Source organism: Phoxinus phoxinus (assembly GCF_949152265.1).
Source record: "Phoxinus phoxinus genome assembly, chromosome: 10".
NCBI classification, from domain to species: Eukaryota; Metazoa; Chordata; class Actinopteri; order Cypriniformes; family Leuciscidae; genus Phoxinus; species Phoxinus phoxinus.
In genome coordinates, this window is record NC_136885.1 from 30,616,687 (window position 1) to 30,639,245 (window position 22,559).

Here is a 22,559-nt window from a genome sequence, read left to right on the forward strand (position 1 = left end):
ACCACACACAGAACACACACGCTGTACCTGCAGCTTTAACATTCAGACGCAGCGCTCTGATTGATTGTGTTGACAGATTAAAATGTGAATCTGTAACTCCAGATGTTTGGAAGCCTTGATAATTGTATTTCAGTATTTCAGTGTAATCTTAATGCTTTTGAATTAGGGGTGGGCAGCATGACCAAAACATTACATCATGATTCGAGTCATTTTATCACGGTAGAGGTGTATATATCACAATATACAACATTTATTTATCCTGTATGTAAAAAATAAACCATGTAGTAATGTATATTTCTGATTAAAGATGACTTATTATGTTTTTGTTTGTTGCTGCTGTTTGAACATGAGAAATGTCTGCAAAGTTACAGTGAATAAAGTCACTCCAAAAGGAGGTATTCTCCAGTTTCTGAACTCTCTGAAACACCTTGATTGTAATCTTGAGTTTTCTCCTGGGAACGAACATGTCACCTCATTTAAATAATTCCCGCCTATGGCATATGCAAAAAAAACAAAAGTGGAAATTAATGATTTTCTTTTCTTTTCTATTTAACCATAAAAACCTATCCTAGTAGACTCCAAAAACAAAACCAAGACTTTGTAAAAGGCATAATATGGATTAAATATTTTACAAATTAAAAGTATTCTGACTTTTGAAGGTGAACCAAAACCTACTTATGAAACACTTCACTTAAAAGACTCAAAACAGTAAAACTGTATTATGAAATGGATAGTTGTGAATGAGCAACATTCAAAGCTGTCGTAAACACAAATTTTTCACAATTCGATCAATTCCCGATGGATAAAGTCCCATGGTCCCACCTTACATTTCTTTGTTGAATATTCTGCTTCACATCACGGAAGTAAAATAGACTGCAAATGTTTTGTTGATTTAATATCTAAAAGAGCGCACACTTCACCTTGATTTTCTCTGATTCTTGGTCTGATTCTCTTGTCCGTTCTTCCGGTTCTGGACTGGATCGGGACAGACGGGCAAGATCAGACCGTAGAGCGACAGGCCTTGTGTCTTCACCAAACCACAATTAACAGGAATAGTTATTATCCTTGTCCTGCGAGTTCCCTGCAATGCAAATCCCAGATAGAAAGGGTTGGAAAATTATGCGAAAACTTGGGAGGAGAAAGTGGCTCACGTCTGTTTGCCGAATTAATCGCTTTCTAAATGGCTCCGGGCCAGGCAAAAGTTAACATTTGCAGTTTCAAAGGTTTTCAGCGCTTGCAATGAGCCATGAAATTACTGCATGCTGGTGAAAATGGCAGCTGATGAAAAGCCCACGGAGCAGGTCCCACAGGCGGACAGGCGGCACGGCGCGGCGCGGGAGGGGAACGCAATCGCCCTCTCCTGCCCGACAGCCACGTGGAGGAAGAGGAGGCAGCGAAGGGTGCTGCTTCTGAGGAAGAAGTGCTCTCAGCTCTTCCTCACCCAACCGCTTGGAAATACCTATCAGTATCAAATAGGGATGATGCTTTTTAGACTTCTCTAAAAATGTGTCATTAATAAATGATAACCCCAATAAGCACCTTCACCTTGTAACGCCTTATGACCTGAAGTCAAACAAGATTTGATTTGAGAGGTGAAGATTATCAGTGAGAAATGGCTTAAATTTTGGTTTGATCCTCACACAAAACTAATCCATATATTCCAAGTCTTCTGAATCCATATGATAAACTACTTTTTTTTTGTCCTCCTTTTAAGTGATCGGTTTGGGGATTTGTTTTTAATGACCCCTATAACTAAACCATCAAAATATGAGGAAAATATTTTGATTATGAGAGAAGAACAAAACACTAAACTTGGTGAAGGCAAAATGTTTTGGCAAAAAAAGGAGGTAAACTACAGCTGCAGGTTTTATTTTACTACGCATTAAAAAAAACTCACACATTGACTACAACATAATCAGCTATTAATATTTCTCTGGTTCTCTTTCGGGTTTTTTTTCTCGTGTTCATCATTTCTTTGTGCGGACATCGTTTTTGGCCGAGCTGTCATACAATTTCATTGCGTTTTCACAAATAAAACAACTGACTCCAAGCACAACTACGCAATATGCTTACAAAAAGATTAATAATTTGAGGGTGAAAATGTCAATTTTCCTAGGCCGGACATCACTTCCCACTAATACGTGTATGTGTTTTTATATATTAGTTGTTTTCAGTGAATCAAATAAACAAACAGATATATGAAATATATGAAACAGATATTTACGAACAAACATATGTATTAATATCTGTTTGTTCATATATTACCTGATCAGTATTTTTGTTTTACACTTTTCTCTCCTTCAGTTTTCTTGCTGCAGGTAATGACCCGTCCATGACCAATTACCCTGACGTAAACAACTTATGCTTTTGTTCAGCGCACACACGTTCGGCTGGAACATTGCGACGACGCCTGCAGGGAAAAAGGAGGTGCAGCTCCATGAAATACTGAAACACACCGTGCCAAAAGTGAAGTTCCTCTCCAGTGAGGAGGTGTGTGGCGCTCCACAGATTGCCTGCTTCCACGGGCGTAAATATTCGGATTGATTTCAAACATGTAGAAACCGACTCTGAGAGACGCCCGTTAAGCAGTTTGTCTGGAAACGAAGCGTTTTATTAACACGGCTGCTTTTATTTTCCAGTGTCGGAATTGTTGACATCCTGAGGGTTTTTTTTATTTTATTTTTATTTTTAACATTCTGCCAATTTCTTCTCAGATACTTGTATATGCTTCTTTGTCCCAGTATTAAGCTACAATAGAGCTGTGTGAAAGATGTATTCCTGCCTCTCTTAAAACAGACTTGTCGGATGAGCATAAAGTGATTGTTTTGAATTTAAGCCAGAGATTATATGTTTAAACATGTCTATATATCTTATCCTTCTTATGGAGCCCATCGCATATTTTCCCCCTAAAACCCCAGAATATTTTTATGTGAGTTTCATTAGATATCTCCTTCCTCTGTACTTTCCTAACACACACCAGATTAAAGCACTTCTCAAAGCACTGTGACACCAGCTTTGTGTGTGTGTGTGTGTGTGTGTGTTTATGTGATTTATGAGGACACAAATTTGTATAATAACATGTGTATTACACTGGTATTACAACTTAAACGTGGTTTATGAGGACATTACACGAGTCCTCGTAATTCAAATAGCTTAAAAAAACAAAAAACAATGTTTTATTAAAAATGTAAAAATACAGAATATTTCCTGTGATAGGTAGGTTTAGGGATAGGGCCAGTGTAAGGGGATAGAATATACAGTTTGTACAGTTTAAAAAACATTACGCCTATGGAGAGTCCTCATAATGTAGTTGCACCAACGTGTGTGTGTGTGTGTGTGTGTGTGTGTTGGGCTGCTTACATTTACACTGGCAGCTCCGGTATGCCAACGCTGGATGTGTCATCATCCTGGTCTAAGAACATGCTGTAAAAAAAATAATGAAAAGAAAGAGAGTTAAAACTGTCCAATAACTACAAAATGATTACACTAAATGGACCAAAATTGCTCAGCTTTTACTTTGAACTATGCATTTTAATCAACTAATTAACTAAATTTCACCATGGCTGTGTTCATACATTAAACGTGAAATTAATTTGTAATTATGACTGAATTGCAGGGGAATACGTGCTGCTCCAGACATCACCTAATGCTGTTAATGGAGTTTCGGAGTATGTTTATCTAGCCGTTGGAGTATCAGTGACATTTAAATATGTTATGCCTGGAACAGGAATCGTTAATATGTTATTGTTAAGTCAGATTGAACGTGTACAGGATGTGTTGGATATTTATAAATGAGCACTTAATTAATTAAAGAATGCATTAGTGCTTAATGCGAGTTGTTAACTTCCCCTGCACCCTCATTAATATGAGCCCTATGGGGATTGCAGAGCTACATTTCAGCATCCTGCAAAGCTGAGCTCGCTCGTTTTCTCCGATACTCCTCCCTTTTCCTCCTCTCTCCTCATTTTCTGTGAGACTGATGGGTGACAAAGTAATTAATCATCTGCAGACGGCAAGCATTTCAGATGTGCAGATGACTGGTCAGATCTGAAAAGAGACAAGGGTGTTTCATGCACCTTTTGTATCAAGGTTTGATTTTTATTGAAACTAACAGATTACATTTTTCCCCTTTTGTTACATGAAGGTCACATTAATACAGTTGTGTCTCTATGGTAACCAAGAACAGTAACTACAAAATTAACTAGGATGCAACAACTAGGGTAAAGTCATAAAAATCATTTAAATAATTTTTACACAATAAATATTGAAATAAATTTTTTTTTCTTCGTTCAGATCATCAGTTTTAGACATTTATTAATTTATATTTTTACAATGGCTTTTTATAGTTTAAGAGTGAATGTAAGGGGCAAGGGAAAAAGTAAAATGGATACATAAACATCTATACATCAATGCTAAAAAGTTTGCAAGGCATGCAAACTTCATATACCTTCATTCATTTGTCCTGCAACATTTCAAATTAGTTTTATATTATATATTTTTTATAATGATTATTGTTGTGATACAAAATTGCAATTGTGAGAAATACTGGTAATTTTGAGGTATAGTCATAAATATGAAAAGTCTGCAGTTGTCAAATAAGAAAAGTAATAACAATTACAGTATGAAATATAACATCCAAGTACAAGAAATATTATTGAACGATTATTATATCCAATTCAATTTTTTAGGCAGAAATATGAAAAGTCTGCAGTTGTAAACAATTATGAAATATATCATCCAAGTACAAGAAATATTATTGAACGATTATTATATATTAATTTTTTAAGCCCCAGAAATTCAATCTTAAACTATAAAAAAAATCCATTACAAAACACATATACACACATATATATAATACATGTTTTAAACTATGATGATCTAATCAAAGAGTGAAATAAAAATAATCCATTTCAATATTTATGATATCTATATAAATGTCTAGCAAATGTTCCTCAGGTGTGATGTTCACAAACAATAATTTTGTCACTCTTTTTTTTCAGCAGTAAGTGTACTTGGTTACCAAGGAGACAAGTGTCAGTGAAGAGAATATGAAATGAGACATGTTGTATGAAGAAGACTTACAGTAATTATCTTCTTTCAGACGTGATCAAAAAGCTGCCTGAAGATTCTTCAAAAATTCTCCTTTTGTGTTCTAAGAGGAAAAAGTCACACAGGTTTGAAATGGCATGAGTAAATGGCAAATGGTTTTTGGTGAACTATTCCATAAAATGCTTTTTTAGACATATATACAAGTTGTGTCTGCAACTTCCATCAGTTTCTATTGAAAAATGAATGGACTGCATTTATATATAGAACTGGAAACACACCTAAAGAGTTAATCTTTCCCAGTGAATGACAAAAGCTCAACGTAATTGTCACCATGTTCTCAGACACTCATTGATGTGAAGACGGAGAAAAGTGCAGCAACGGCGGTCCCAACACGAGCTCACCGCGTAGAGCAACAGCATGCTGAGCAGCCAAAGGGCAAATAACCCCCACGCCACTCGAGCGGCTCCGCTCAGGACTGTTCCCTGCGGAAGCCACCGGCTCTGCTGCTGGCTCGTAATTACCATCGGCTCTCCAGAACGTTCCGTGGCCTCTCCATCTGTCCTCTCAGCAACGGGCAGAGAAGCTCCAGTCACCTCGTAGCATTTAACAAATGGGAGGCTGCCACCCGACTCAGCTGAGGTTCAGGCACTACAAGGGGGCAACGGTCCCTGCCTGGGGAGGGGGGTGGAGGATGAGGGCGACTGATACACCTGGACCCACCTAGAACCATCAAGAGCAAAATCATTATTTGATGTCTGAAGAAGAAGAAGAAAACACACCTAAGTTCAGAAAGTTTTGTTACTGAGGTATACCTTTCAAACGTTTTGGGTCAGTAAGATTTTTGAAAGAAGTCTCTAATGCTCACCAAGGCTGCATTTATTTGATTTAAAAATGCCACTAAAAACAGAAATATTGTGAAACATTATTACAAATTACAATTTAAAAATAGATTTTTTTTTTTTGTGTGTCATGACATATCTTGGAGTGTTTGGCAATGGATTTGACAATGTTTATATGTTTTGTCTTGGCGGAATAGATCTGCTACCCCAGACAGCAAAAAAGTGTCGGCTCAGATCCGGTCTGCCAGATGTGGGCCAGATCTGGGCCAACACCACATTGCTGTCTGGGACGCTGCTCAAGAAACATTTCTTATTATTATCAATGTTAAAAACAATTGTGCTGTTTTATTTCTGGGGAAACGCCGATAATTTTTTTTCAGGATTATTTTATTAATAGAAAGAAAAAAATTACATAATTTGAAAAATAAATCTTTTGTAACATTATAAATATGTTTAATATCACTTTTTATAAATGTAATACATCCTTGCTGTTTAGAAGCACTAATTTCTTCAAAAATATTAATCTTGTTGATGGGTATATATATATATATATATATATATATATATATATATATATATATATATATATATATTGTACATTTAAAAAAGATTGGACATTTTTCATTTGATTTATTCCACATCTTATGAAGTCTTCATACAATAGTTTTGTGTGATGAATAGACCCAAATTTAACTATTAAACTGAACTAAATTAACTTACGTATTCCCTGAAAAGCCATTCCAACCTTGGTCATTTGTTTACAAACATTCATCATTTTTTATGGGTTCATTTGGTGCCACTAGTTTTGCAGAAACCCTTCCCCAATATATTTTAAATATGTATCTGATCATGCTTTTAAGGCTTTTTTTTGTCCACAAATAATTGGTACACATTATTCTAAAGAAATACATCTTGTCGAAATCTTCTAAGTTGCTCTTCCTCTGAAAATACTTTTCCTACATCATCAATCCCTCTTATTCTTACACCCACATTTTCACCTACTTTAGATAAAATTAATTTTCACCCTAAATTTTTCTTGTTGAATATCTTATTTGACTCATCATGAGAAATGTCATATTACAAATGTAAAACACGTTTTATTTTTATTTAAAATGATAACTTTTCCTCCTGGTAAGTCTTTATTGATTTACCCTCATCCAGTGGGTCATAACACAAAGTGAGCTGAGCAACCAGCTTGTTATTTTCCCCGAGGCGAATGCTGAACGCCATCAGAAAGCTTTGGAAAGTTCTATCGGACCTGTTTTAATGCAGGAAAAGTTGTTGCAGGCCAGAACAGAAGCCTCTGGCAGGTCTGCCTAGCGTTGAGTTGCTTGTGATTATGTGTTCATCTGACCCTGGTGTAGACCCCATTCCACACGCTTCCTCAAACGGTTGATCTTCTGCACATCAGAATCGCCTTGAAAACCATGAAAGAAACTCTTTGTCAAAAATTTCTTCTACTTTGTTTTCGACTCAAACACTGTTTACATCCGACTTGAGTTTTGGCTAATCATTTCAAAAGTCACTACTCTTCATCATTAGGAACATTTTAAATGAATACATGGCATGCTACAAGAATACTTCCTGTAAGCATTTTCCTTGATAATGATACAAAGCCCACTTAAAGGGATAGTTCACTTTAAAATGAAAATTCTGTCATCATTTACTCACCCTCAAGTTGTTTCAAACCTGTATGAATTTCTTTCTTCTACTGTACACAAAGGAAGATATTTTGAAGAATGTCAGTAACCAAACAGTTAACTGGTCCCATTGACTTCCATACTATTTTTTTTTCCTACTATGAAAGTCAATGGGACCAGTTAACTGTTTGGTTACTGACATTCTTCAAAATATCTTCCTTTGTGTTCAGCAGAAGAAAGAAATTCATACAGGTTTGAAACAACTTGAGGGTGACTAAATGATGACAGAATTTTCATTTTAAAGTGAACTATCCCTTTAACTCGTTCATGTCTTTGCAGTTTCTCCTTCAGTATGTCAATAAACCTGATTGAAAAAAAACTCATTTCATTTAATGTAAACTGATTTAAATAATGCCCAGAGCCGATCATAATCCCACTTGGACGCACAGCAAAATTGTGTAGCGCAAAAAAACAAATCACAGATGAGATCTCTTTAATATCTCAGTTGTTTCTCAAAGAAAAAATGAGATTAAATGAACAGCTCCTGAATGTCTTCGCCTTTTGAGATTGTTCTCAGGAGAAAAAGACTCCTAATCTCACATGTGTCTCCTTTTAGAGACAAATCTCAACAATGTCTGTTTGTCAAGATGGTAAAAATTATGATTTTCAAAATTAAGTAATTTCAACAAACTTAAAAAAGGACCAAATTATCTGATCTGTGCTATCCACATTCATGTTATAGCCAATTTGAGTTTAGCAACAGCCGATATTTAGAGACCAGAGTGGTAGATATATGTTGATGTACTGTATGCATAATACAATTTTGTGACTTCAAAAAGTTTTTTTACTCTTGCCAAATGTCCAAGGTAATCTTAAAACAGTCAAATACTGGCAGAATAATTGCTTTGACTTTGGCACTAAATATATATATAATATTTAATAAAACATAAAATAAATACATATAATATAAGACATTTCAGCACATGAGCGATGAGGAAGAGATATTAATATTATATGTAAGAATAATATATACTTGCTTAAGTCATGTTGCATCTGCATTGTAAATACTTTTTCAAATCCCTTCCTCACAGGAATATATTACAATTATATTACAGTTCGGCAGGGTCTTTTCTGTTGTTAAAAGAAACAAATTAATTATTTTATTCCACAAGGATGAATTAAGTTGCAAAAGTTAAAGACATTTAAAAATGTTACTGTAAATGTCTTAAAAAGATTGATCAAATAATCCTGAAAAACAATGCATCGGCGTCTCCACAAAAATAAAACAGCACAATTTTTTTTAACATTGATAATAATAAATGTTTCTTGAGCAGAAAATCAGCATATTAGAATGATTTCTGAAGGATCATGTGACACTGAAGACTGGAGTAATGATGCTGAAAATTCAGCTTTGCATCACAGGAATAAATTCCATTGCAAAATATATTTAAATAGAATTTTGATCACATAAATGCAGCCTTTGTGAGCATAAGAGACTTCTTTCAAAAATATAAATAAATCTTACCAACCCCAAACCTTTGACCGATCTATAGTGTGTGTGTTTGATTGGCACTATCTATGGAGTGTTTGCAAAATCAGTTCGAAAACAGTCATATTTTTTGCAACTGACGCTAGTGCCGCAGAACTCATACAAGTCTCCTCTATAAGAGCAACCTCTGTGTGACGAGCCAGACTGGAGACAATCCGCAGAAATAAGAGCGGTTCTGCATACACACGGGACCCGTGGGAAGAAGCCTTCAGCTTGTTAGAGTGAGCGCCTCAACACGGCTCCTCTCTGCTCCTGCTGACATTTCCAGTGGCACTGTCTGCGGAGACAAACTCAGATGGGACCCGAGCGAGTCGGAGTCACTTCCACCATCGCAAGCTCTCGGTGTGAAATGAGCTCCCCGAGGAGACAACTGTCAGCCGGGTGGGAGGAAGGGAGAGACTTTATCTAACTCACTAATGAACGATTGTCTAATTTCCATCAAACAGAGCCACAAAGCCTTGGCCATATCTCTCTCCAAACACTGTCATGATAAAGGAATGTTAAGAGAAAGAGGGAGAGACGGAGGAGCGGAACGAGGGATGAGAACTGTCAAGAGGTCAGAGCGGGAAGTAGAAAAAAAGAGAAACGTGCAAGTTCTCTCCCTCTTTATCTGTCGTTTCCTGAGCTTTTTCTGGCAAGGAATAATCTGCAAGTACAGACGATCGCGCGCCGCCACTGGAGATAAAACACGGATGACAAAATATCAACTTTCTGCTACGAAATACTCCAAAGCTGTTTGATTAGAATATCAGCACAGACTGTAATTAATTTCAACTTTAATTACTTGCTGTACATGCCGATTAGATCACAGGTCTTAGATGAGTTATTAAAACAGCAGGGAAATGTGCTTTGTGTGAATATGTGCACATAAAAAAAAAAAAAAAAAAAAAACCTGTTAATGTTCTTACCTCTCTTAACCTGTGTGCTGAATGATGAAATTACATCATGCACAGAGACTACGGGAAAGACTTTATCAGATCAAAAACACTTTATTCTTTGGCGTGTGTGAATGAGAGTTCATTTTAGTAACTTGATTTAACCCAGTGACTCAAATTTTTTTAACCTGTTCACCAAAAAGTCAATTGGCCAGTTTCACAGACAGGGTTTAGATTAAGCCAGGATTAGACCTGAGTTAAATTAGGACAGATTTTTTTTAAACGTGCCTTAGAAAAAAAAACATTAATGGTGTGCATATAGACAAAACAATGGCACTGACATATTTTAAGATACGTCGGAGCAAGTTACTTTCAGTTAAGATAGCTCAAATATGCACTCTGGGACTAGATATAAGACTTGTCTGTGAAACCAGACACAAATAGATTTGTTCACTAATAAACGGACCCTACATTGTCAAAGTTGTAAATATAATGGAGTATACTGGAGTAAGCTTTACAAGGAAACACTATTTCTTACCATTTCAAAATTTCATATTTAATTCAATGTGTTTACCACAACTTTCGATTCAACACAGTGTACTACTCTGTAGATATTGTGAGAAAATTCAGTACAAACTTAAATTTTGAGGAACAACAGTACAAAGCAGTATATTAATAAGATCCAGCTTCACACTAAAGTCATTTAAAGCTTCTGGAATTCCTTATTAAAAGTAAAATATATGTAATAAGCACTGAAAATGTAGTGGAAATACTTGCACATATGCAATTACACATGTTTCATTTAAATAGCACTCGTTTACATGCATCAGAGGTAAAAAAAAAATATATATATATATATATATATATTATGAGAAAATTTTCTCATAATATACATTGCAGCATCACTTTTTTTTATCACAGTGTCTAAAATGGTTCGATTAAGGATTCAGTCTCTCTAAACCCCTCCTTTCAGAGAGCCTACTCTGCTCTCATTGGTTAGATGGCACAGTCTGTTGTGATTGGTCTACCGCTTATGGCGCAATTTAGAAATGAACCCCCTGGGGTCAATGTCGCGCCGGCGCAACCACCTTACTTTTTTTCTTATCAGTGCGAAAGAGACTCCGTTGATTTTGGTCATACAGATTATTCGAAATTGTTAAGCGTCTACTTTTATTTGTGTACATGCGCAACAAAAACAAAATGTTGTGCTTTTTGCAAAATAAAGAAAACAAATCAGTTTTACATAGAAACAATACATCTGGTATCTGCAATGGGATTTAATTTATTCTGACGCATTTGTTCAAATATTGTGCCGTTGAGCCTCTTAAAGGGATAGTTCACTTAAAAATGAAAATTCTGTCATCCTTTACTCACCCTCAAGTTGTTTCAACCCTGTGTGAATTTCTTTCTTCTGCTGAACACAAAGGAAGATATTTTGAAGAATGTCAGTAACCAGACAGTCGATGGAGCCCATTGACTACCATAGTAGAAAAAAAATACTATGGAAGTCACTAGGGTCCATCAACTTGGTTACTGACATTATTCGAAATGACTTCTTTTGTGTTCAACAGAAGAAAAAAATTCATACAGATTTGAAACAACTTGAGGGTGAGTAAATGATGACAGAATTTTTATTTTTAAGTGAACTATTCCTTTAATAGGCTTTTTTTATTATTAAAAAACATATGTATGCCTATGTTTTTAGAATTGAAAATCACAGAATGAACTGATGGCATGAATATTATTAATAATCACCACATGATCGTCACACAATGACTCTCATTATAAATTACAGACCTGTCTGAAGAGGATTTATCTCGGTCCTCCCCTTAAAGAATTTGATTTAGGCAAGCGATGGGACTGATTGGAGAGCATGCTTCTGATTTCTGACTCCCAATGCCGTTGCTTTTCGCTTTAAATCCCATGAATCAGGGGCCAGTCAGGTCTAATAAGGCCACAAAGCTTCACTTGACTTAAAATGCACTTTTCTCTACCAATCAGAGCACACATTGACCAACCACGTGCACAAACACATGAGCCCCTTCATCTCTCAATGACAATCTAATTCATTTACCTCACTTATAAATAAATATTTAACTCCTTGGTGTGAAGAGTCTAATCTAAAAAATCTCTGCCACACAATAACAGGAGTGACAGCGGAAGGGTGAATGAGATAAGTCTCGGTAATGAAAGTGGACGCCAGAAGAAGCGGACAGTATGTTATGAAGAGAGGAGTGAGGGAGGGGATGTTTTAAAAGAAGTTCAAGAAGAGAGATAAAGAGCGCAGGGACGATGTTATCTGGAGGATTGAAGAAAAGCACTTCAGCGATCCGAATGCTTCCAATCACTTAATCGGCACGACTCCACCCAACCCTGTCCTGTCCTCCCTCGTACGCCATTTCCAAACCTCAAACAGGCCATTTTTAGTGTGTTTGTGTGTGTGAGAGAGAGAGAGAGAGAGAGAGAGAGAGAGGAGAGAGTGAGAGAGAGAAGAGAGAGAGAGAGAGAGAGAGAGAGAGAGAGAGAGAGAGAGAGAGAGAGAGAGAGAGAGAGAGAGAGAGAGAGAGATGAGAGAGAGAGAGAGATGAGAGAGAGAGAGAGAGGGAGGCTGAGAGACATTTTTTCTCAGGTCAAAGTAAATAACAAAATAAAAAGTGAGCCTTTTGTGATGACAAATAATGATTCCACATTATAATCTATGTTGTATTATGTCATTTACAGTGATGCACCAATATTACAAACTTTTGATTGTGGCTGATAACTGAGAAAATAAATAAGTAAATAAAATCTTTGTCTATATAAAAATAAAAATAAAAACACTAAAATCAACCATTTTCAGTACTACAAGTACATTTAGGCATCACAACAATATAATGTACAGTGTGTGATTTTTTACAGTATTAAATAAGTGTTTTTAAGAGTTTGTTAGTAGTAAGGGTAATCTAATTGAAATATAGGACAAATGAGCATCCACAATTAAATATCCAATTTTGGCTGACATATAAAATAAATAAAATAAATAAAATAGTACGAATACCAGTCGAAAACCATTTTAACCGAAAGTACTGAAAATTTTTCAACATGGTACTTTTGTTCTTACTTTTACATTTGCATCACTCGAGCACCTAATAACATTCTAATTCAACATTCATTTTAAAACCTGTAAGTGTTAAAGTTTAAACGGTGCATGCGGTGACGTTTCTACCTGCCTTCTGTCCACATGTCTGTGTATCCGTGTACAGTAGGTGTCTTGGTTCCTCCAGTCAGTCTGAGTCTTTGCTCCTCCACCTGTGAGACGTGAGAGAAGAGAACGTTTATCCCTAAAATCCACTACAACTTAAATGTCATCAGCTGCTTTGATAGAGTCATTGTCAGCTCAATCCATTAAAGAAGATGTTCTGTTGGAAGGGTTATCTCACAGATCTCCATCACCATTATTCTCAGACGGAATGCTTACAGGCTGCCTGCAAACCATCTGATGCATATTACAAAAAAATGTCAAAAGCTGGCTAAAATCACAAGCTACTTTCTGATAAGCTGGCTTTACAAAATTTCAGAGTGTTAGTACACTGATTTTATCAGTGTGTGTATTTTTTTTTTTCATTCACTTGTGAAATATCAACAATAACAATAATAATGACAACAATAATAATAATAATATATTATAGATATAAGAATGAATTAATTAATTAATATATATACACAGTATAATCGTGATAATGTTGAAATCATTTACTCACCAACATGTTGTTCCAGACCCACATGACTTCCTTTCTTCTGAGAAACACACATTCCACCAAATAATGACTCACTTGAATGATTAATTAAAACACCTGTCATCACAATGACCAGTCCAGTTTTTCTAGTACCAAACCAACATTTTGGAGGAGCTCAAAAGGGAAAACAGCAGAAACAGAGCAGGAATGTGTTGGCCTCTCTGTTTAAACAAAGATGTTGATAAGATTTCAAGACAATAACAAAGGTGAGATAACTTAGCCACTACTAGCGTTAGCAGACAGGGTGAGCAAAACGTTTAATATGCTCCAAAAATGAGAGATTGGTCTGCTCGAGATACACATATCAGTTCATTCCTCTGTATCTGTGTTCTTTCAGAATCAGAAAGAGCCCAGAGCAGAGATAGCAGTAAACAGAGATTGCGTTAGCATTGATGTTGTAGCATTGACCTAAATGTTTGCTTCTGCACATTACACATTCCCATAGATTTCAAGCTGATTTGTGTGTCATGTTACAATGTCCTTTCATCCCCCAGTTAAATATGCTGGGACATCTATAAGCAAGTTTGAATCAGGAATGACTATTTGTTGAACGAATCAGTTTCATGCGTTATTCAATGATCACTCACAACACACATAATAAATATGCAGATTTACTGGTGCAATGATGTAACAACTAATCAATGAACAAACCTTTTAAGCGAATAAAATCAATTAAAAGTATTCAAATCACTAAGAATCAAAATCTCCACCAGGAATTATAAAATAATAGAAAATGTCCTAGTGTTTACAAGTTTACGTCAGTCATTATTTTGTTATATTTTTGAAAGAAGTCTCTTTGCTCACTCAGGCTGCATCTTTTTGATAAAAAAAATAATAGTTAAAACAGTAATATTATGAAATATTATTACAATTTATAATACTGTTTTCTATTTTAATATAATGTAAAATGTAATATATTCCTGTGCTGACTAAGCTGAATTTTCAGCATCATTACTCCAGTCTTCAGTGTCACATGATCCTTTACAAAGCATTCTAATATGCTGATTCGAATTAAATCAAATTATTTTGAAACATTATGAATGTCTTTGTCACTTTTGCTCAAATAAATGCATTCTTGCTGAATAAAATCATTTCTTTAAAAAAACGTACTGAGCCCAAACTTTTGAAAGGTAGAGTACTTCAAGATAAATTTGCTTTTGAACCAGATTCTTTAAATATTCTAGTGGGATGCATATGGATTTTATAATTCAGCATTTCTTGTTTACTCCTGTTTCTTTTTTCAGCGTAGCAATGCGTTTAATTGTAGAAAAGCGATAAGAACAGACACCAAGAAAATAAGTAGGAAAACAGTGAGAGTCAACATATATTTGTGTTTTTTTTTTTCTTGATTATGGTTACATCAAAAGAAAACGTAACATTTCGTTGAATCATTTTTGTAATTTATGCAAAGGAACGCATTTGCACAAGCACCCGCTCTGGAGAGGTGACTGATTTGAGAGGCGCGTGGGTAGACGGATGCCCAGCGCCCAGCACAGCGGTTTGGAGCAACAGAGAAATAATTAGCAGATAATAGCAGATTGTGCTAATGAGACCAGCATTTGACTAGGACACTTCACTTGACCTCCAGTGTTTTTCTGGCTGTCCGAGAAAAACGCCTGATTTATAATTACACTCTGCAATGCGCCATGAAATTGTTATTGTGGAATGCCTTTTTGAAAACGTTATCAAACAATTATTTCCATTTTTTTCCCCTCTAACTGTTGCATACGTGTAGTAATTGAAGAAGATGGGCACGGCTGCGCTGTCTGTTTGTGCTTCGAGGACGACGGTTCATGCAGATGAGCTTCGCCCGTCTCTCTTCCTCCCTCTCTTCCTCCCACCATCTTTCAAGGGATGATGCAGTGGCAAATAAAATAATACACTGATAAAACTGAAATATTTTGTGACGTGGTGATAATCACTGCTAGCATACGTGCCACTGATAGCAGGCAGTTGCGGCTGCGAGAAGAAAAGGAATAATCCTTTTTTTGTGGGCTTTTAAAAAATGAATCTGAGTTGAATCACATCAAATGAGAGAAAAAAGCAACAACTCAAAGACAGCTCCAAGATGAGCCAACTCTAGGAGAAAATGACCTCCTCGTTTTGGCGATAAAGTTCTAGCCAAAATATGATATCAGCCTGGGACGTGTCTCATTAGAAATGTGTGTATGGCGTGGAAGCCGCTCTCGCTATCTGCCGGTGCCTGGTTTGCCGGCTGATAAGAGGCAAATGCAAATGTCCTGATAAGAACTGAATGCAAATATTTATGATATGATATTCCCTGGGAATTATGTGTGGATAAAACAAAGTGCATTATTTCCGGAATTCCTTTTCAGGTTTGCCAAAATGCCCCCCTTTCGCGCTCGGAATTTGCATTTCTTCAAAATTGATTGGGCCGCCGTATTATGTTAAGCTATTTGTTTGCCGAGGACGGTAATTAGTTACTGTAATTACAACGATGACAGTTTCTAAATTGTTTTTAAAGCATTACAGTGTGTCTGTGCCTGGAGATTGCAGTACTTATTTTAGGATTTAAGCAATTGCTGGAAGAACTCCCACACGAGGGCCAGACTGGGATGTTTTTGAACTACAAAGCGGCCATTTTCTGAGCAAAGACGGTTTTGAAAATGTCTGTTAATTTGCGCTAATTGCCGCCTTGACTGTGTTTTGCAGTTCACTGGCTGATCGGGGACGTGTTATTGATAGGAATTCTAGCGGGATCAAAATAGTCTCCAAAAGTTGATATGCGTCGCCATTTAGGAAAGACTTTTATGCTTTTGTGTCAAGGAACAAATTGCTGGTTCAGGCACGACTGTAATTACAGAGCAAAGTCTCTATGTTCCAGGCACGTTCTCAAACTCGGTGGACTTTAATCCTTTAAAGAGCATTTCATGAAATTGTAAAAAAAATAAGTTTGAACCCACACAATAAATGCACAACACACCAATGGAGCCGGTTCGTCTTTAGAAAAATACTAGAACTGAATGATTTACCTGACGTTCGGTTAACGGTTCTCAAATGAATGTCTGTATACTTCCAACGTCAAAAGTGTGCATTTTGGTTGCATTGCATACGACAGCAAACAGATGAACATGTTCGTGATAAAATAGCGACTTGTGATTATTTTTTAAAATTTTTATTAAAACTCTCAAACTTAAAGAGCCCCTAAAGCCAAGTTCACACTACAGGATTTTAAGCCTGATTTAAGCCCGATTTGTAAATCATTGAGCTCGCCGACAGGTCGGGGTGTTATCGCAGGGGATTAGCGGCCGATGAACGCTCGCCAATCTGTTAGTATGAAAGAGCCAACAACGCATCAAAGACGCTCGTAGACGCCTCGCAGACGCGTCGCCGTGCCCAGAAAAATATCTAGCATGCTAGATATCCGGAGCTGTCGCACGACTCAACCACATGTAAGTCAGGAGCTACAGCCAATCAGAGCAAGGCATGGGTTGAGGTCACCGGGAAAATGTGGCGCGCGTGCTGTTTCGCGTCATTTCCGGTTCGTTTTATCGCGTGATTTTTCGTGACAAAACGCGGTTTGTAGACAAGATAGAATCGTTGGCTGACAGTTGTTGTCACCTCGTGTAGTGCGTTACCTCCTGTTGCGGATCAATCACGTTGTGTCGTGTGGTGTGAACAGCTCAACATCTTGAACACTCCTGATTTCACAGAGAGCAAGTCATGTAGTGTGAACCGCACAGTTCAGCCCGACGTTTTAAAATCCTGTAGTGTGAACTAGCCTTTAGGGGACATGGTGGTGGAAAAAAATTTGAGATGGTAGGGGAAATCATTTTGCATTCTCTCACAAATTTTTTGCGTTCCCTTGAGAAACTTTGCATTCGCTCACAAAACCTTTGCATTCCCTCGCAAAAACGTTTGGGTTCACTCGCAAAAGTTTTGTGTTCTTTCTTTGCGAGTAAAAGCAAAGTTTCTCGGGGGAACAAACATTTTGTGAGCGAACGCAAAGTTTCTCGGGAGAACAAAACATTTGCGAGAGAACACAGTTTCTTGGGGGAATGCGAAAAATGATTGCCAAATTATGTTTCCTCCCATCTCATATTTTAGTTTCTTCACCATGTCCTTTTAGGGGCTCCTTACAAACTCTCATATGTCTCGAAAGTATGATTTATTGATTTGTGTATTAAGACTTCAATATGAAATTGATATCAGAAATCTAAATGTTTCTGATTGTTTGTTCATATGACAATTTGACATCACGAAAATGTCAAGGCTGAGTTTTGGCTAAGTTGTAATAAAAAAAACTTTAATAAAATTTTTTAATACATTTTAATTACGTTATCTTAAGCAATAACATGTTTTGACAAATATTTTAAATTCAAAAATTAATTTATTGATTATTTTTAAAATATTTTTTATTTTATTAAATGACGTTAAAAGAATCACTCATAGAATTGTTTAGGAGCCGGGAACATAAAGCAGAAATCAACTTTCATCTCAGTACTGCACAATATTAACAGCATTGCCTGCTCTTTGTTACATTCAATTATTCTCCAAGTATTGTCTGATCTCTCAGGCTGCAAAACAAAGATAAAAAAATTATATAACAAACTCTAATAGTATATCGACTAACTTTGTGTATCTTTTACTGACCATGCAACTTTCCTTTTGTCTGTTCTTTATGATGCAACATGTAGGAAAACTAAAAGATCTTGCCGTGGAAGCAGAGCGCTACAGAGAGCTGTAAGCATTTCCCGCTACACCATTCTGTTATTAAACGCATTAGCAAAGAGTCACCTTGACCATAAGACAGCATGCAGAAAAGAAACATGACTACTTATTGTTTTACAAGACTGATGAAACTAAATTGACTGAGGGAGTAAAATATAGAGGAAAAAGGATGAAAAGATGTTTGTAGACATTTTCCCAATGAGGAACGCTACAAGCCCTTCTCTAAATCCCAGCCCAATAATGAGAGTGGTGATATTCTCAGGCGTTCAGCTGCAAGTGTGTAACAGGATTTCTTACACTCTTAATCAGAGGCAGCCATGTTGTCTGTCTGATTCCCTAAAGCCCAGAGGAAGGCATCTTAACCGTATATGACGGGGGCTACGTTTTCCTCACAGGAGACACTTAAAAATGATGGAAATTGCGGTCAACAAGCATGAGACAAATGTAAAATATCTGACTCGCAGTGACAGAGTTGCAAAGTTGTTTTACCGCAATACCTTATTTTTCATTTAATACCCCGTGGTAAGAAACGTCTGTAGTCTCGACTGAATTTGATTAATGCTTCACCCCATTATGTTGAATTTAAGTGTCAATGGGATGTTTTTCCTAAAATTCCTTTGGAGACATAAAAATGGACACAAATTAGTCGATTGTTGACATACTGTAAGTGATTATTTGATGAGAAATGTTTGTGAATAGATGACAAAACTACGAATTTACGCTTCGGTATCTTGGAAAACGATGATGATGTTGGGATCTCTTCAAAACACTAAAGTAATGACATGAAGTCTTTTTCTCAGGAGAAAAATCTAGAAAAGTTAACAACAAATTAACAATCAGTTGAGAAAAGTTTTGAGTTTATTCATGGATCACTGATATAAATTTGAGCACAGGTTGAGACATTTTTTAGATGTCTCACAAGAAAATTTCTGAGAAAGAAGCTTAACTAAGGATTTGTTGATAAATGATGAGTTCGTAGTGAGATTTCTCACCTTTGGAAGCAGACTTTGGCATCTAGTCAAATCTGAGCACAGTTTGAGACAAAATTGAGATCTCTTTTGAAACTCTTTTTTTCTCGTCCAAAAAATGAGAGCCTTAAACAAGTCTCCATTCTCTTCAATTAATCATTTCTGCCTTTAAGAAACAAATGAGACATTAAAGCGACGACTAAAGCGAAGAGCTGATCGCACTTTATTTTACAGTCCTGTTCCCCATGTACATACTAAGTACTTATTATCGTAAATACAACTGTGCAATAACTTGGTACTAAGTCTGAACCACCCCATAACCAAACCTTAGCCCATGTAGTTACCTTATATATACTTTATAGGTAAGTACACTGTAAGTACATGTAAGTGCACATACTGTAAAATAAAGTGCACTTAAAGTGCACCTTCCCACCGTTTAACAGACAAATTGTGCTTCTGTTGCAGTAACAAATTACTCACCGGTCGCGTATTGTGTGGAAATCCTTCAGTTCTTGGAAATAAAGTTTCCTGCTCTAAATGTTGATGACATTAGAGTAGATAAAGTCATCTGTGTCTGTAAACACAGAGCTGAAGGGATTTAGATGTGCTGTTTTTTATCTGTCTTACACGCTTTTTTTCCCAGAGCAGTAAAACAGTACGCCTGCCCCAGGTTGTGGGGTGACCTCCCAGAATGCACTGCAGCGATGTAAACAGACAGCGAAGGATCATCCCCATGCTCTGTTGATGCAGCCCCCCCATTTAGAGCTTAATTAGCACTTTGCCACCCTGATCACTCCGCTTTTCGATTTAACAAGATCCCTCTGAAATTACACAGGATTAAGAGAAGTTGGTTAGTAAATTAGGACGTGCATCTGTAATTTAATTGCATCTTAGACCATTAATTAACAAGCTACCTATGCAATAGTTACTGCGATTTCTGTTAATTAGTGGCCAGTTCTGATAAAGTCTCGCTGAGAAAAAAAGAGAAAACAATTAGCTTATGGAAGCGAGTGTCTTTAAAAAAATCCTAATTGTTCACAGTAGAGGTAATATAACAAAGAAGATAAGCATTCAAGTACACATTTTAATTAATGGGTAAATCTAAATATTTGACATTCAATGGGGAATTAATATGTACTCATTACAATTACTAAGCTCATTGCTGCCATGAAAACAATACATCATGTTTCTGCAATTGAAACGCTCACAATAGTTGATTTTTTTTTTTTTTTTGTGAAAGGGTAGATCCAAGGACGACCGTTTTGTCCTTTTGTGCCATTATCTGAATAAAGGCAATAATACTCACCATCTTACTGTTCAGCCTGATCATGAGAGTATTCAGATGCAAACAATCCTCCTCAAGACTGACAACATCTGTGGAATGAATCAGACAAATTAATTAATAACAGCGCTGAAAACCTTGAACCTTGAAAAAAGACACCACATACCCATAATGTTGTCATTTACTGTCTTCAAGTCATGTCAGAATGATCATATTAACAAGATGAGCAGACATGAACGTCACTACAATGCTGTAATAACAGATTTGGGTGTGTGAAATAAAAATATATATATATATTTTACAAGCAAATTGATACAGTATTCGTCATAATTAAATTTTTGGATGTAGACAAGTTTACTCCGCTTTACTTAAAGGAATAGTTCACGCAAAAAAGAAAATTAGCCCATCATTTACTCACCCTGAAGTCATCCTAGGTGTATAGGACATTCTTCTTTCAGACGAAGACAATCAGAGTTATATAAAAAAAATGTCCTGGCTCTTCCAAGCTTGGGGGTGAATGGGTGTATGTCTTTGGAAGTCCATCAAAGTGCATCTATTCATGATTAAAGTGCCCGAAACGGCTCTGGTGGGTTAATAAAGGCATTCTGAAGTGAAGCGATGCATTCGTGTAAGAAAAATATTTAAAACTTTATCAACTAAAATAACTAGCTTCTGGCAGACGGCCAACGCAAGTCGACTTGTGGTCATGTTATAGATCTTTTGATTTATTTGTATATTGTCAAAATTTAATAAGTATACATTGCTATAATCTATTCTGTAAATGACATAGAAAACATAGTAAACTAAAACGGTTGGTCACTGGTGACCTTCCGCAAGTTATCAGATATTAATATTAATCTATATCAACATATGCCTTATTTAAACATGCGTTTTTATATATACGGTTCCTTTTTTAAAGAAATAAAAAAGACAAATCCCATGAGCTAGATAGAAAAACAAGAAAGAAAGAAAAATAGAAAGAAATCTACAAAATTTGTTCATGTAGATTACCCGGTTTGTTGAAAATATGACTTTTAAGTTCTATATACTTAGCCTATATATACATATATATATCTCACACACACACACACACACACACACACACACACACACACACACACACACACACACACACACACACACACACACACACACACACACACACACACACACACACACACACACACACACACAATACTGCAGGAAGAGTACGAATAGCATGGTAGTAAACTTTTCAAATCAGAATAATAGATAAACAGTGATAGTCACAAACATTTTTACATTGTCTCTGTGTCCTTGAATACACGATTCAGTTCATGTATTCCTCTGTCTCTCTCTCTCTCTCTCTCTCTCTCTCTCTGGTGTATATAACATGCAGTGAGAAGCCCGGGGGAGAGAGGATAGACTGTCTGTCTGAGGTCCCTACAGGGACTGGAGTGTGCATGAGCGTGTGTGTGTGTGTGTGTGTGGGAGTGTGTGCAGCTCATTAGCTCACTTACGTAATTCAGGAAGTGTCTAATCCTCCTGGAGAAGAACACAGCGGCATCAGGAGCGCCGTCAGCAACACGCAGCCTGGGAATGCTGCAAAAACACCATAGCGCACGAGGGAAATTTCAACACACATTTCTCATTTCAACAAGCAGAGATTTTAAAGCCTGCATCTCTCTTCAGATTAACTCATAACATGATTTCTGGTCATGTTAGTGGCTTGTAGTTTCGAGCTGCTCTTATCATTCATCCTGACTCACGCTGCACCATGACAACACACTACAGAGCGTCATTTAACCTTTACAACACACATATTGATCCGTTTTGGTTATCAGGCCACGATCAGAGCGCCACGGTCCATCCAACTCAAGTTCAGAATCACTGACAAAGACAGCCACACA

At 36.6% G+C, this 22,559-nt stretch overlaps 1 protein-coding gene and 1 long non-coding RNA gene across 7 annotated transcripts in view; both read right to left on the reverse strand.

The window, feature by feature from the left end:
* zfpm2a (zinc finger protein, FOG family member 2a) overlaps positions 1–5,763 on the reverse strand; it is a 184,789-nt gene extending 179,026 nt beyond the window's left edge. The window contains exons 1-5 of one of the 6 annotated variants that reach the window (XM_079625625.1): positions 5,328–5,763; positions 5,083–5,152; positions 3,894–4,047; positions 3,361–3,423; positions 921–1,081 (exon numbers count right to left, since the gene is read on the reverse strand). The gene's annotated coding sequence lies outside the window, so the exon portion shown is untranslated. Of the gene's footprint in view, positions 1–427; positions 466–920; positions 1,082–1,256; positions 1,390–3,360; positions 4,048–5,082; positions 5,153–5,327 lie in introns of those variants that run through there. The other 5 variants (XM_079625627.1, XM_079625626.1, XM_079625623.1 and 2 more) reach the window with 5 other exon arrangements.
* Positions 5,764–19,303: 13,540 nt separating this feature from the next.
* LOC307005444 overlaps positions 19,304–22,559 on the reverse strand; it is a 29,746-nt gene continuing 26,490 nt past the window's right edge. The window contains exons 3-7 of the long non-coding RNA XR_013799277.1: positions 22,170–22,251; positions 20,695–20,762; positions 20,303–20,359; positions 19,869–20,209; positions 19,304–19,554 (exon numbers count right to left, since the gene is read on the reverse strand). This is a non-coding gene — a long non-coding RNA (uncharacterized lncRNA). The remainder of the gene's footprint in view (positions 19,555–19,868; positions 20,210–20,302; positions 20,360–20,694; positions 20,763–22,169; positions 22,252–22,559) is intronic.